At 43.4% G+C, this 15,877-nt stretch overlaps 1 protein-coding gene across 3 annotated transcripts in view; it reads left to right on the top strand.

The window, feature by feature from the left end:
* The window catches only part of IL1RAPL1 (interleukin 1 receptor accessory protein like 1), a 1,380,155-nt gene that overhangs the window by 358,545 nt on the left and 1,005,733 nt on the right, over window positions 1–15,877 (top strand). The gene's annotated exons all lie outside the window — the stretch shown is intronic.

Here is a 15,877-nt window from a genome sequence, read left to right as displayed (position 1 = left end):
AACTAGAGTGGGACCTTCAATTTAAAAGCCTTAAAAAGCACTTGGTATTTTACTCACCATTTATCAGTAGGAGCAGTAATCAATCCTTTTAGCCAATTGATAGTTTTTCATCAGTGTTTTATCCAGGTTATTATGATTGTTTATTTGTTTCCAAGTTAATAACATATACCAAAATATTTACTATGAATTTCCCAATAAGAACTCCTGCATGCCTTTTTCTTGGGTATATTTAGTGTTTTGGAAGGTAAGATTAACATGTTTTCATTACATATCATTCAAGTCTTATCCAGACAGTGACACAGGTTTCTGCCATTCTGGATAGAAATACTTTTTCATTTAAGTTGATTTATGAGCCTTGGTGCTTCAACTGAAATGTTTGGTTGTATTTATGTCATTTCTCTAAGGAAATGCAGTAACTGGTCTGTATCACAAATTGAGGCACATTTGTTTTTGTATGTAGCTGTCTCACTGTTCTGAATTCTACTTCCTTAGCGTATACTCTTGAGAAGGGGTCTTGGAGTGGTCAAATCCTGCTACTTATAGTCAGAGTTTTGCACTTAGTTTATAAGGGGAACAGGATTTTGTAACTGGAATGCACAGTAGAATTTCATTTTAGTTATCCCTGTAAAAACAGAGCATTCAACCACATAGAACAAAAATTGCTTTCCATAGCTGCTTTCTACTACTACTGTTGAATTTTCCTGATCCACAGGACATTTGGATATAAAACTCAGAGAAAAAGCAATTTGATTTCAAACTCAAGAAACTCTTTTCTGGGTGAAATTCCTTTATGTACTGAAAGGAAAGTTTCAGCTGTTATTGCTGCATCTGTCAGGCAATTATAACTAGACTGATCTGCCTTATTATAACAGAAAGATGAAGTCATTCTCAACATCATGCAACATAGCTTCAATTCATGTCCAATCTGAGCACATCATTGTTTTATGGCTCTAGATGTAGCCATCATGTGGCCATTACAATCTAAATGACAGCTTTCCAAATGAATCCTGAAAGCAGGATTCTGCTACAATACATATATTGTGACTTTTTATTTTAACTTTTAGTTAGACTAGTTGGAAACCAGGGATGTTTATTAGGGCTATGTGAAGCTTTGGGTGCTGATTTGATTCGGAGGAGATTCAGCCTGATTCGGCTAAATCTACAAATTCAAATTGAATTGGGAAACCAATAATAAGGACCGAATCAATTCAAAGCTCTCCAAATCAATTTGGAAAAGATTCGGAGAGCTTTGGAGATTCAGGCAGTCCCTACTTGCTGCCGCAGGGAGCTAGACCCAGACTCCATGCCAGTAAGTAGAGGTTGGGGAGGGCTGCAGGATGCAGGAGGGAACCATGGGGAGGACCCCTACCAGGCCCCATCCCCTGTCAACTTCCCCAGCCCCCCTGAGCACCCCCTGGCCCCTGCCCACTCTCCCAGCCATATCAATGGCAGCCCCACTTGGCTCCAATGTCTTGGCATTTTAAGAAATAAAAAAGCCCCACACTACCTGGCTCCTGCCAGGTGGAGGGGGACAATCCCCACTGCCCCACACTTCTCCATGTATAGGAGTCCCAGAATAGTTAGAAACTGAAGCTTTTTGCTTTTAATTGATTGCTAAATGCTCTCTCATAAACATCAAGGATGGTATTACAGCTGATTGAAAAATGAAAACACAATATACCCCTGAATTTTGAAACTGATAAAGTTCTGCAGGCTAAGTATTTACTTATTTTTTTATTTTTGGTAAAATATTTTCTGACATTTCATATTTGGGTTTTTTAATGAAAATAATCATTGAAAAAAGGTTTTAACACATGGAAAATATTGATAACCACTTTGATCACATCTATTTTTTTTTAATAGTAAAATTTTTGAAGAACCTTTGAAACAAAATTTAGAGATGAGATAATTTTTTGCAAATATATCCATTTTGGATTTGGGGAAGGGGTGGGGGAAGCTTCATTTGAACTAATATTAACTGATTACAGAAGAGAAGCTATTCTGGTACACTTCAGTGCAGCCCAGAGCATTGCTGGGGTTTAGTTGCTGGTAGCCTAAACATAGAGTAGGCTGAACCGCATGCACTTAATAAAAGCACTGTGATTTTTCTTCTGAGAAACCTGTTTCTTGAGTGTTTGTTTAATGCTATTTTTACTTTCTCTGTGACTTTACAATGAGAGTGACTTAGACAGAAACCCAGCCTCTACATTAATGTTAATGTTGTCCCCTTCCAGAATTAATGGCAAAAGTTAATGCAGTAAAATTGGAAACTATGTAATAAAATCCTTGTTAAAGATTCAGTTAAGGTGTTTTTAAATGAAGATAAATGCTCTGCACATGAATGTTATACAATTTCTTTCCAGTTTTCATTTTTCTTGGTGCCCTTGATACTGAAAATACTTTTATCCATATTAAAATATCTGGATTTTATCAAGATATCATTGATGATGACCTATCATTGATGTTAGGGTCTGTCTTTTTCTCATTGAAATAACTGAGAACAATATGGCTTAGCTTTCAACCATTCTTTGGGTACAGTATGGAAAATCTGCAGAATACTTACAGGGAAAAATCATATTTCACCTTTAGACACATTTTCTTTCTAGGGATTGCATGGCTATTAGATTTTGTTACCAGGACAGGATTGCTTAAGAATGAGAGTAAATTTCAGAAGTAAAATAGAGAAAACAGAAAGCCCCCCTACTTTTTCGCCTGATAGCCTAATGCAGGGGTCAGCAACATATGGCCTGCAAGCTGTATCTGGCCTGCAAACAGGGCTGATTGAGCCTACATAGATCTGGCATGGAGGATCAGTGGCATGGACCTGTTCCATGCTACCCATCCCCTCCACAGTGCTCCATTCTGCCTGCACTTCCCTTGCTGCAGAGTGAATATGGGTTGGATGGATTGGATTAGTACAGGCACCTGAGGGGGGAACACAGAGACTTCTGGATTACAAGCTACAACCCACACTAGGAAAAGTTTGCCAACTCCTGGCCTTGTGTAGTGGTTGGCAAACTTTTGCAGAGATAGGCCAAGTCAACCCAGCTCAGGCCTGAGACAGTGCAGTGCTTCTGACCCCCTGCTACCACCACCTCCAACAACACTGGTTCTCCCTGCTGGATAGTTGTTGTGCAGATAAAGTTGCCCAGCCACCCACCCATGGCACAACGCTTCAGTGCAGACAAAGCCCCCTCTACTTCACAGGCTTTGTGTTGCTGACCCCTGGCTTAGTACTTGCCCAGGGTATGAGAAAATCAGGTTCTAGATCCCCTCACCAGAAGATCTTGCATCTAAATTTCTCACTTTCCCAGAAGAAATGTTCTAACCAAAAGCCCATGGTCTAGGCATTGTATTAAGCCCTCACTGGTTTTTCTGCACCTTGCATTTAATACATAATCAACAATAAAATGGACACACAGCAATAGGATATTTTTTTGTCCCACCAGCATCCAGGGCCCTCTCCCTTCCAAAGCAATGTCCTCCTCACTTAGCTGTATTCTCTCTGGCTTGTTTTCTTCCTATTCACCATACATATCTTTCCCTCTTGGCTGCCTAGTGGGTCAGCTTCAAGAGGATAGTTGGAGGGGCTCTACACAATTGCTCTCCACACCAAAACTCAAACTTTTTAGGTTCTCTTTTTTAGATCCAGGAGCCTAGATCCTAAGAGTACCAACTATTGTAGGCTTTTCCAAGGCTCCCAATATTTCCAGGCTTCTGCCTTCATTTCAGGATGGTCACTCTATCTGAAGACTTCTGAGTCTAGAGCTCCTAGGAATTTCAGGTTTCTGGCTCCATGAGAAGAAAATTTTAAATCAACCCAACAGGGCTGTTGAGACTGAAGAACCCAAATGGCCCAAGTCCACAGGCATAAGGCAGCTGAAAAAGCAGGGTAGAAGCAGAGCTATACCACTTGGATGCCTGCATTCCACTGTAGTCCTATGCAGGAATCTGTCGGAAACCTGCCTGTATTTTAACAACATTTTCTTAAACCTGAGACATTTCCACGAAACATTTTGCATTCTGTGAATTGACCTGGGCAAAGTGTTGGAAACGGTGTGCTTTAGTATCTGGAGATTTTGATAGGTTGGAGTTAGTCCTGAGGCTTAGGATAGCTTGGTCACAAAATCCCCTTTCTGTGAAGGGTTAGGGGACAGTATATGACGTAGAAATTTGCCAGAGGTGTTGGTAGAAGCTTACTGAGAACCAAGGAAGCTTAGGAACATATGGGCCCAGAGCAAGAGCCAGCAGACTGGTAAGTATCCAGCAGAGAAAGCTTGACTAAGGACTATGAACATGATAAACAACCACTAAATTCTGAAAACAGTCAAAGAATAATCAGTAATGCTGGGGGGGGGAGAGGGAAATTACTCAGGGAGAAAATGGAAAAGAAAAATAAGCTGTTCTGTAAACATACATTATTCTCCTCTGGCACACTAGGGTTGTGAGTGTTTTTTTAAGACATTGACAGTATTTTTTGAAAATATGTATTTGTGTTCATAAAATGACTATTTAAAACAATCCTATAGGTGAAGACATCGAGCTGAGCAACTAGCATATCTTCTACATAAATGATCCCCAGATCATTAAATGTTATCTTTACAGTAATTTAGTGTTTTTCTACCCTGTTAGACTCAAGGAATTCCTTGGACAATGCCAGCTCTTAGTTTTGACTCATTTTTGAGTGCAGAAAATTAATAGAACAATTCTACTGTTGCAACGAACTCAGAAAGACCACAATAGAGTTAATAGATTTCATAGACATTAGGGCTGGAAGGGATCTCGGAAGATCATTGAGTCCAGCCCCCTACCTCAGGGGCAGGAAGTCAGCTGGGGTCATAGGATCCCAGCAAGAAAAGCATTCAGGTTTCTCTTGAAGGCATTCAAATTTGGTGCTTGAAGCACCTCCGGTGGCAGGCTATTCCAGACCTTGGGGGCTCGGACAGTAAAGAAGTTCTTCCTTATGTCCAGCCTCTAACAGTCTTTCAGGAGTTTATAACTGTTCAACCTTCTCATCCCTTGGGGGGCTCTGGTGAACAAACTTTCCCCCAGATCCTGGTGAACACCCCTTATAAACTTATAGGTGTCCATCAGATTGCCCTTGAGCCTACGCTTTTCCAGACTAAAGAGTCCCATAACTCTCAGCCTCTCATCATAAGGTCTGTTTTTCTGACCTCTGATCATGTGCATGGCTCTCCTCTGGACTCTCTCAAGATTCTCCACATCCTTTTAGAATTGTGGGGACCAAAACTGGATGCACTACTCCAGCTGCGGCCTCACCAAGGCTGAGTATAACAGGAGAATGACGTCCAGGGATATGCTTGAGAAGCATCTATGGATGGAAGCGAAGGTTTTGCTCGCTTTACTAGCCACAGCATCACATTGAAGGCTCATGTTCCTCTTGTGGTCAATTCTGACCCCCAAGTCCCTTTCGTCCGTAGTGCTAGCCAGCGTAGCACTGCTGAGCCTATACACATGCTGCAGGTTTTTCCTCCCAAAGTGGAGAACCTTGCATTTTTCAGTGTTAAACACCATCAGGTTCTCTTCCACCCATTTCCTGAGCCTATCAAGGTCAGCCTGGATTACCCCCCTGTCCTCAGGTGTGGATGCTTTACCCCAAAGTTTGGTATCATCGGCAAACTTGGCCAGTCTGCTTCTGACTCCAATGTCCACATTATTAATGAAAGGTTGAACAATATAGGTCCAAGGACAGAGCCTTGGGGGACCTAACTGGTCACATGGCACCATGACGATTGACTTCCATCAACCACCACCCTCTGGGTCTGACCACGGAGCCAATTTCCCAGCCAGCGGACCATGGTGGACCTGAGGCCGCAGTTGGGCAGTTTTGCCAAGAGGTGATCATGGGATAGCAGATCAAAGGCTTCTTTAAAATCGAGATATACAACATCAATACCTTCCCCCTTGTCCAGGTAATAGGTCACCTGGTTGTAAAAGGAAATGAGATTGGTCAAGCACAAACTACCTGCAACAAACCCGCGCTGGCTATCCCTCAGGGTGTTGCCATCAGGCAGTCCATTAAGAATGGCCTCTTTGATAATCTATTCTAAGACCTTCTCTGGGATAGAGGTCAGGCTGATGGGCCTGTAATTTGCCAGATCCACTTTCTACCCTTTCTTGAAGATAGGCACCACACTGGCCTTCTTCCAGTCATTGGGCACTTCACCAGAGCACCAGGAGCTCTCAAAGATCCATGCCAGAGACTGAGCTATGATGCAGCCCGGCTTCTTGAGTACTTTGGGGTGTAAATTGTCAGGGCCAGCTGACTTGAAGGTGTCCAATCTCTCAAGGTGTTCATTCACAAGGCCAGCATTGATTGGAGGGCAAGGAGCCACCTTCACTCAGGCATCTCTGTCCTGTAATGGGCAGGGATGTCCCATGGGACTGGTGAAAGATCGACACAAAGTACCAATTTAGTAGGTTGACTTTTTCCTGGGCATCAGTCATCAGTTCTCCCATCTGGTTTAACAGGGGTCCAATGTTGCCCTTGCTTTTCCTCTGGCTCCCCACATATTTAAAAAAAGGACTTTTTATTGTCCGTGATACTCGTAGCCAGTTGGAGTTTCATCGCAGTCTTGTCTTCCCTGGTTTGCTCCCTTCAAGTTTGGACCAGTGCAGTATATTCCTCCTTGGAGGTGGAGCCTGTCCTCCATCCTTTGTACATCTGTCTTTTTAGTGCAGAAGGTCTGCTAGTTCCTTGTTTAGCCAAGGGGGCTGCTGTGTTTTCTTGCTGCCTTTCCTCCAAGATGGAACAGCCTTAGCTTGTGCATCTAGGATTTCTCCCTTGAGGAGCAACCACTCTTCCTGGACTCCCCTCCCATTGGGGTCATTGTCCCTTAGGGCCTCACTGACAAGTCTCCTGAGCTTGTCAAAGTCAGCTTCTGAAGTTGAGGACCTCTGTACTTCTGACTGACTTGACAGCTTTTTGGTGGATGATGAAGGTGATCAGCTCGTGGTCGCTGTCACCCAGCTTCCCTTCAATCGTTAGGTTGCTGATTAGGTCATCCCCAGTTACCAGTACCAGGTCGAGCAATGCTTTGCCCCTCATTGGCCCATAGACTTCTTGAGTCTGATAGAGCTCATCTACATAAGTGAGGAAGCTTTGCGACCATTCAGTTTTGGCCGAGTGCCCTTCCCACTAGAGGTCTGGGTAGAGTTGAAGTCTCCCATGACAACCATGGATCGGGAGTGTGCAGTCTCAGCCAGTTCTCTGGTGAACTCCTGGTCAATCTCTTGCTTCTGGGAGAGAGGTCTGTAGTAGACTCCCACCATTGTATCCTCTGTGCTGTGTTCCCCATGGATTTTTCCCAGAGGGTCTCTAGTCATCCACTGTGGGTGCTGATGTCAGCTTGTAGGGACGCATAGCTCTCCTTGACATAGAGAGCTAGTCCTCCCCCTTTTTGTCCATTCAGTCCCTCCTGTACAGGGTATAGCCATCTATACCCACAGTCCAGTCATGGGTGGAGTCCCACCAGGTCTCCGTTATCCCTAATATTATACCCTAACACCACTGTTATACCTTACTGAGAACCAAGGAAGCTTAGGAGCATATGGACATAAAAAGATCTCAGGACCCCCCCAGGATAACATCACACTTTGGTTGAAAATCACTACTGTAACTGAATATCAGTTTCCTTGTTCACCATATTCCCCGGTCTTCATTTTATATGTATTAATAATGTAATGTAATATTTAAGTAAAGTTATTAACTATCTTGTTTAAAAATAAGTACTTTGAGTTAAAAAAAAAAATATTTTCTCTGTGGCAAGGAAGATTAAAATGCAAAAGACTTTGAAAACATGAGGTACATTAAACTAAATCTATATATATCTGGATAAGAAAAATAGTATTCATGGCTTGGGTTTATAAATTAGCTTGATTTTAGTGAAGCTAGGCAGTACCACAGTAATGAATTTGTATATCATTGATATGGCTCTCAGAGGGAAATTCCTGTAAACAACACAGTAAAACAGGGTTTGGAATATGTTAATTATTTTCCACAGTTCACCAGCCCTCTGAACAATAAACACTTCACCCCAATTAAGACACTACCCTAGGGATGCCAGTGACCCTTGTAAGTGTTATGAAGTGGAGATCTCATAGACAATGGCAATGACTGTTGGTAATGATGGCTCATTTAAGGTGTTATTTGCTGAAAATTTATAAGCCAGCTGAAATTCATAAGCAAGGTAGAAAAAAAAGGTCTCTCAGCAACTATATGTAATTATTATAAAAATGTGGCAACGTGAACAGATTCCCAGCAATTTGAGAGATGCCAGAATTCTAATATAATAATGGGCTATTCTGTCTGTCCATAACACTTTTGGCCAACTGCGCATGCACTGCTGAGAGGGAGGGTGGCAATTGGTTGCATGGGTCCAGGTTGCACGGGTCCAAGTTTGAATCACTGCCAGAGAAGTTTGTGGCAGTGGTAAACACGCCTGGCTACTTGAGCAGCAGGGCTTTCCCATGCCTCCCTGCCTGAGGGCGGGGGGGGGGCAGTGTGGTGGCACCCCCTGCCACCACCCAGAATAGCCAGCAGGGAGGGAGGGAGGGAGGGAGGGCAACAGGGCAGGGGGTGGCTAAGTTGGGAGGCTCATGGTGTTATCAGGGCCAGGCGGTGGGGAGGGAGGAAGGGAGGGAGGGAGGAGGGGCAGTGGGAAGGGGGCCCCAACAACAGCTGGCAGGGAGGTGGATGTGGTGGAGAGGGAGAAAGGCTATATGGGCCTGGGCAGGTGTGGGCTGGGGGGAGGTGAAGGTGGGGGTCATGGTGACAGTTGTTGTCAGGAATGGGAGGCAGGGAAGGAAGGAGGGGAGGAAAGTAGGTAGGGCAGGGGAGGCAGGCCACAGTGGTGGAGTCTCACCACTGCCCAGCCCAGATAACAGCTGGGAGGGAGGGGGAAGCGGTAGAGAGAGAGGAAGGGGAAGGGAGGTGGGAGGAAGCCATGTGCAAGGCAGAGGTGAGTGGGAGGAAGGAGCCCCTGCACCAGAGGCTGGAGAAGGCAGTAGTGGTGGTGGCGAAGGAGGTCTTTATATGGCTGGCCCTGAAGGGTGAGCAGGTGGACAAGGGAGAGACATGTAAACAGTCCCTGAAATCCATCATTTTTGATGGGCAATTAGACAGTTGTTACCATAATCAAAAAAGGAGGTAGATTGCATTGCAGCAATTATCATGGTATTGTCCTCCTGCCCCTAGCTAGGAAGGTCTTTGATCACATTCTTTTCAATAGACTCACTTGCTTTCCTGAGGAGGTTTTACCCAAGTCTCAGTGTGGTTTCATATAACTCTGGGGTACAAAGCTGCAGAAGTGCCATGAGCAACAGTGAGATCTTTATATGGACTTAATTGACCTTGCTAAGGCCTTTGGTTTAGTCAATGGAGAGGCCGTATGCAAAGTCCTGAGGAGACTTGGATGACCACCAAAATTTGTTATCATTATCAGAATCCTTCATGACAACATGATGGCAACTGTCATAAGCAAAGGCTTGGAAAGGCCTCTTTTTCTATTAAAACTGGAGTCAAGCAAAGGTGTGTGCTTACACAAACACTTTTACATCTATATTGAAGCTATTCCACATCTCATTGCTGATAGACTTCTTTCTGGAGTCAGTATCCAGTATTGCATGGACAGGAATCTCTTTAACATCAGCCAGTTAAGTTCTAAATCCAAGATAAACAGCATGTCCATCACTGTTCTTCAGCATGTTGACACTTGTGTCATGTGTACCCACTCATTTAAGGATCTCCAGGTCACTAGATTGTATATGTGAAGTGAATGAAATGTTTGGGCTCATTACCAACATAACAAAAACCAAGATCCTTTACCATCCTACCGCAAACTAACCAGTTGCTTCTCCACACACCACAATTACACGGTAATTCTTGGACAATGTTAGGTTTTCCTCTCCCTGGGTAGCCAGCTTTCCCAGAAAATAAACATACACAATGATATTCAACACCAGCTAAAATTTGCCAGTACTGCCTTTGAACATTTCCAAAATTGTCTTGGATGATCGTGACATAAGGACCCAAATCAAACTTCTACCACACTTGTCATCTGTACCCTGATGTAAGGAAATGAAACTTGGATGATATATTAGAAACACCTGAAAGCTTTGAAATGCTATGATCAATAACGTCTTCAGAAAATCCTCCACATCATCTGGAAGGACAAGACTGAGCCCCAGCATTCTGGCTCAAGCAAATACTACCATCATTGAAGCAGTCCTTATATGACACCAGCTTCATTGGACAAGATGTGTCATAAGGATTCCTGACAACTGCGTCCCAAAACACATCCTGTACTTCCAGTTTATTATCACCACTCTAGAGGTGGTCAAAAGAAGAGATTAAGGATACCTCGAAGGCCAACCTGAAGAAATGCAATATTAATATCAGTACCTTCGAGACTCAGGTGTATGACAAGGCCTTAATCATGCTGAGAAAAATACTTCATTATAGTAGTGAGAGAGACAGAGAGAGAGACAAAGAGAAAGAGAGATGACCCAACATCATCAAGGTCTACTCTTGCCTCCTACAACTATTTTCCATGTCTGTGATCCATGCAGATCTCAGGTCACCCTTCTTCATCATCTACTGAATCAACAATGACTTCCCTGTTTACTGGAAGATTGTCATCCCCATATCGAGGGATTTCTACCTTCAATGTTTTATTCCTTATGTGTTAATGAAATCACAAGTAAAATAAATGCCTGCTTTGTTCCCCTTTAAAGGAGAATACAGTGTAATCTAACTGACAGTCAGTAGTATTGGAAATTGGGTGTAGGACTCGTATAACCCTGTATTATATTACTATTTTTTATGAGTTGACTAAATGATTGGGGAAAGATTTTTCTATCTAAGGTATGTTTATTAGGTGACTCTGTTCCTAACACTTAGAATCTGTGGGCACCTATACACATCCATCAATGCTGCTTCAACTTGCTGTAATTACAGCGCATGAGAGCAGGCTTGATTAATTAAGTGTCCTGTAGCGTGGTAATTACTGCACTACAGCAGACTCCAGAGACACATGTATCATCACACTAAAAATGGCTGCAGGGGAATTTTAACTAAAGTGCATTTGAAGAGCTTTAGGTAAGGTGCCCCTGCTGCCATTTATCAGTGTGAGGACACTGATACATGTGATGCTGTGGACTCGCTGGGTGCCCATCCACCTCCTGGAGCACATGTGTAAATGGCTTATATTTGTGCCTTTTAGTCTGATTAATGCTAGCCCTAGAATAGATTGGGAAAGCCCACTTGATGAATGAGCTTATTTAAAAGATAAGTCCCCACTTACTCGGAATTTTGTTCTTTGAATGAGATGAAACCAATGTAATGGATGTTAAAATATTTTTATGAGTGCTATAGTATTTAGGGGCCCCTAAAATTGAATGTCACAACATTAAATATTAAAGAAATTATGACTGAACAACCAATTTGATTCACAAATCAAACCTTGTAGGCATTTATCTCTTCCATCATTTGCACCACAAACCTTGTCAACTTTATACATTTTTTTAATCTAACAAGGAAGAAAAAGAAGCAAACTTTAAAATGAGTTTCCCAGCAGTCACTCCAATTCTTACTTTCTGTTTCCTTTTCACCTCCAGTTTTCTGATTGTGTTAGTTAAAAAAAAGAGAAAGAAAAAACCCTATACATTCTATATTTCTTAAATTCAGTCATTCAAGTTATGGCATAAGTAAATTTCCCTCCTGCTGCTCTTCATTATTTATGTTGCCTTGTCCATCTTTCTTTTTATGGGCAGTTAACATCTAAGCATTAAAGAAGTGGTACTCAGTTAATATTGCTTAAATATGAATTTTATTTAGAACCTAATGCAAAACTAACTGAAGTCAATAAGACCTGGATGACTTTTGCATCTTCTTCTTACAAAGCAATAGTAGAATTAGCTTAGAAGGCCTTGATAATCCTGTGTTTTGTTTTGTTTTTTACTGCTAACAGTAAACAAGGTGAGCTGGAATTATCCATTGGTTATAAGTAACATGAATTTAGTGGAATTATCTCACTGCCAATCAGTGAGATAATTTGTCAGGTTTTTTCTGATAAGTGTCTTGCAAGGGAATGATGTGCATTTAATGAATATAGACCTGAAATATCTATTCATTGTCAAAGTATACAATTATCCAGATATGGTAAGATTATAGATAGTGAAAAGATATGGTAATGCTGATATCTCCCCCTCCCCCACTGAGCTAGGAATGGAGATATTTTATATTCCTATACTGGCCACAGCTGGAGGAGACAGGGGTTCAAACTATGTGGGCTATGACACTGGATACATTATATAAGTGATCATACCAAATGCTTGGCTCCAAAGAGCTCTAAAATGTGTACTGTTCTAAATTTGAATCTAAATATTTTAGTGTCACATCACCCCTTTTTGAAACATACTTATTTATTTATCCGATTTCTAGGCTGCCATTCCCCAAATGACTCAGAGTAGCTTAAAGTGAAAGACAAAAAGATGATAGAAATAGAATAAAATATTAAAAGACAAAAGTACAAAAAAAGCAACTTGCCTCTCCTAAAGCCCCTAAATTGAAAAGTAGTCCACCATACCACCTCTCCTGCTCCTGCCAAGGAGCAAGCTCCCCCATGCCCAATTCACATTTGCTTCTCAACCTACATTCAGTGTCTCCATACAAGAAAACAAGAATCCCTCTATATTTCCTCCTATCTCTTCACATTCAGTCTCTCTCCTCTGCTTCAAACTCAGTGGAATCTCTTACCCCTACTGTCTCTCCCAAGTCATACCTACATCTGTAAAGGTGGGGGGGGGGGCTGCCCCCAAAACCAACTCATCATCTCTTACCTACCTTCCCTATTATTAAAAAATGTAGAAATGCAGCTGTTACACAGTATATACCTGCAGTGTTCAATATGTCCAATTGGCCACCAAGCTCCTTGAGGCAGGGGCCATATCTTGAGTCTTCATCTGTATAGCATCAAGCATTCTTATAGCATTTCATAAATAAATAAAGAATCAGAATGCAGCAATTATCTGGCTCCAGCTGGTAAGTAGCCAGTTTAAATGGAATGCATCCATTGCCCTTTCAATTAGTTCTCAGCTTTGGCATAGATTCTCTAAATTACAGCCTAGATCAGTGATTCTCAACCAGGGTGTTGCAGCACCCTGAGGTGCCTTGAGATCCTTTCAAAGGTGCCTCAGGTGCCACGCACTCTTTGTTGTGCAAACTTGATTCACAAGGTAAATCTAGAGATTTCAAATAGGAATCTAGTGTTCTGACCTGTTGTGGGCTTTCTGAAAACTTTGCAATAGATGAATTGCTCTATTGTGTGTGTGTGTGTGTGTGTGTGTAGTAAATAAAACAAGTACCAACCCTCCCCCCCCCCCGGTGAAACCTGGGAGTGCAGACAGAAGTGCATCTCCCCACCGTAACAGAGAAGGCTTTGCAGGATGTGTTCTGAATTACAGGGATCCCCTGGAACAAACAGAAGTTCACTGCTGGTTCTGGGTGTGGGGGGAGGGTCTAGCTGCTGGCTGCAGCCTATAGCCAGTTTCCTCTGGCAATGTCCCCTCCTCCTTCCCAGCCTATCCCTGTTTCAGAATGGGAGGGGGGAAAGGGAGCAGAAGGAGCCCATTCTAGGGCTTCCCCGGTCAGCATTGGAAGGTGGGGTGGGTGAATTGGAGCCTCCCCCCACATCAGGGGGACTCCAATACAGCTACATCACCCTACAGCAGGAATTGAAAAACCCACAGACCAAACTCCTACCCCCTTCCTCCCTTTCTCCGCCTCCCATTCTGAAAATAGCTCAAAGCTGTCAGAAGAGCTAGCATTTTCCAAGGGGTGATTTGGGTCTAAGAACCACTAGTTTGGATGGTATTACTGTGTAGGGTGCCAACAAGTCTCATTTCCTTATTCCTTGAGTCTCCATCTCCCCTCTTTCCTTTATATTCTATTCCTTTTCTACCCTATGCTTTGAGGATGAATGGATAGATAAAGAGATTTATCTGATTAGATCAGCTAATCAATTTCTCTTTGTTTTGGTACTATCATAAACACTGCTGTTCACTCTTCACACCAGACACAAATATACTCCCAAAAGCTCAACTACTTCCAGTATAACAAATGCCAGACAAACCCTTACACAGCATACATGTAAAGTTACCACTGTTTTAATGGAGAATAGAGGGAAGACTCTTTGATTCTTCAATTTATCACATCTCCCAGAAAGGATTAGATATGTACAGGGCACCTTTCAACTGTATAACATGAATCATAGGCCCCCTCTGCACATTACATGTATCATGAAATAATGGGGTTAATTGCGCAATTACTTTAAACTGGATACATGTGCAAATTAACTATAATACCAGAAAAGGTCCAACCAGCTATAAAGTTAGAACTGGATTATGTGCAATATCTTTATAGCTGATTTCTGTCCAGCTTTAATTTTTACATGTAGCAGGGTCTCCCTGCAGCTGGGAGCTCCTGGCACTGCTGAGACCTGGTATGCAGCTTGATCCTGGAAACCATGGGCACTATCACAACTGCAAGTCCCATCAGCTATGGGACATACCACTACAGGAGCTTTCTATTTGCCAGTGCTGGGGGAGCCTGTGAGGGCAATCCTGGGCTCCCCCAGTAACATCAATAAGGCATAATAGAATCTGATGCTGGATCCCACAATACCATCATGCATGTGAGGCATGGCAGGAGGCACAATTGTGTGGATGGTGCATAAGATCCTATCGTGCCTTTATCCAAACATCTAGGCTAGGGACAGAAGTTACACACACAAAAATTTAAGTGATCAGAAACTGATTTAAACCTGTAACAGAACAGACGTTCAGTCCACCTAAACCAGTTTCAAAATGGCTGAAACTGTTTTAAAATAAACCTGGTTACATGGGCAACTGGTGCCTCCCAAGACTGAGGGGGCACCAGATCGCCAACGGGGGGGGTCCCCCAGCATACAATCGGTGAGCCAGCAGCAAAACCAGAAGTGCACTTCTGGTTTCATGGCTGGCATTTCCAGGGAGTGCCCAACCAATCTCACGGGGTGCACCCACGTGAACCCTCAATGTGTTGCCAATGCCTGGTTAAATGTAGTATCAGACTTAACTGATTTAGGTCAAACTGGTTCATGAAAATACTGTTCCGTATCCCTTCCTGGTTCAAGTTAAATCAGACCCCCAGCATCCTAGGATGCTTTGCAGCCCAGGGATGAGATGTGCTGTCTACTCCTAAGAGCAGGGTTGGCCCTGGCCCTCTGCTTCCTAGCCTCAGCAGTGAGGGCTGGCTGCCAAGGTGGTGGAGGTGAGGGTGGGAAACCTGGCTGGGGACTGCAGCTGGGTCTGCTGGGGGGGCGGGGTGCTGGGGTGAGTCAGCCCCTGCTAGATTTTTCCCCACTGGAGCAGAGTGAGCAGGGAATGTGGGCAGACAGGCTCAGGTGGAGGGAAGGGAGGGGGGTTTAGACCCCTTCTCCCACTGGCACAGGACCCCAACTAGGGTCTGCTTGGCAGGGAACTGGCAGAAGACCAACAGACTCCATCCCCTTCCACCTCTGTCAGAGACTGAGGCAAGTAGTTGGTAGGGGAGGGGAAGGAGGTGTAATTCCCCTCAGCTCCCCCAGAGGCTGGTGAACCAGGGGTGGAGGGACAGGACCCCTGCCACCTGTGAGTACAAGGCCAAGACCTGCAGGACCAGAATGAGAGTTGAGAGGTGTTGGCAAAGACCTGGCACAATCATCACATATATGTGCTGGAGACAGAGCTAAGGGAATAGGAGAGGGTCCCAGGCTGTGTGGCTGGTATGACCAAAGAACGGAGAGAACTACATTTACACTATGAAGCAGAACCTGTA

The sequence above is a fragment of the Alligator mississippiensis genome, chromosome 1 (genome assembly GCF_030867095.1).
Source record: "Alligator mississippiensis isolate rAllMis1 chromosome 1, rAllMis1, whole genome shotgun sequence".
NCBI lineage: Eukaryota > Metazoa > Chordata > Crocodylia > Alligatoridae > Alligator > Alligator mississippiensis.
This window is presented reverse-complemented; position numbering and strand designations above follow the sequence as displayed.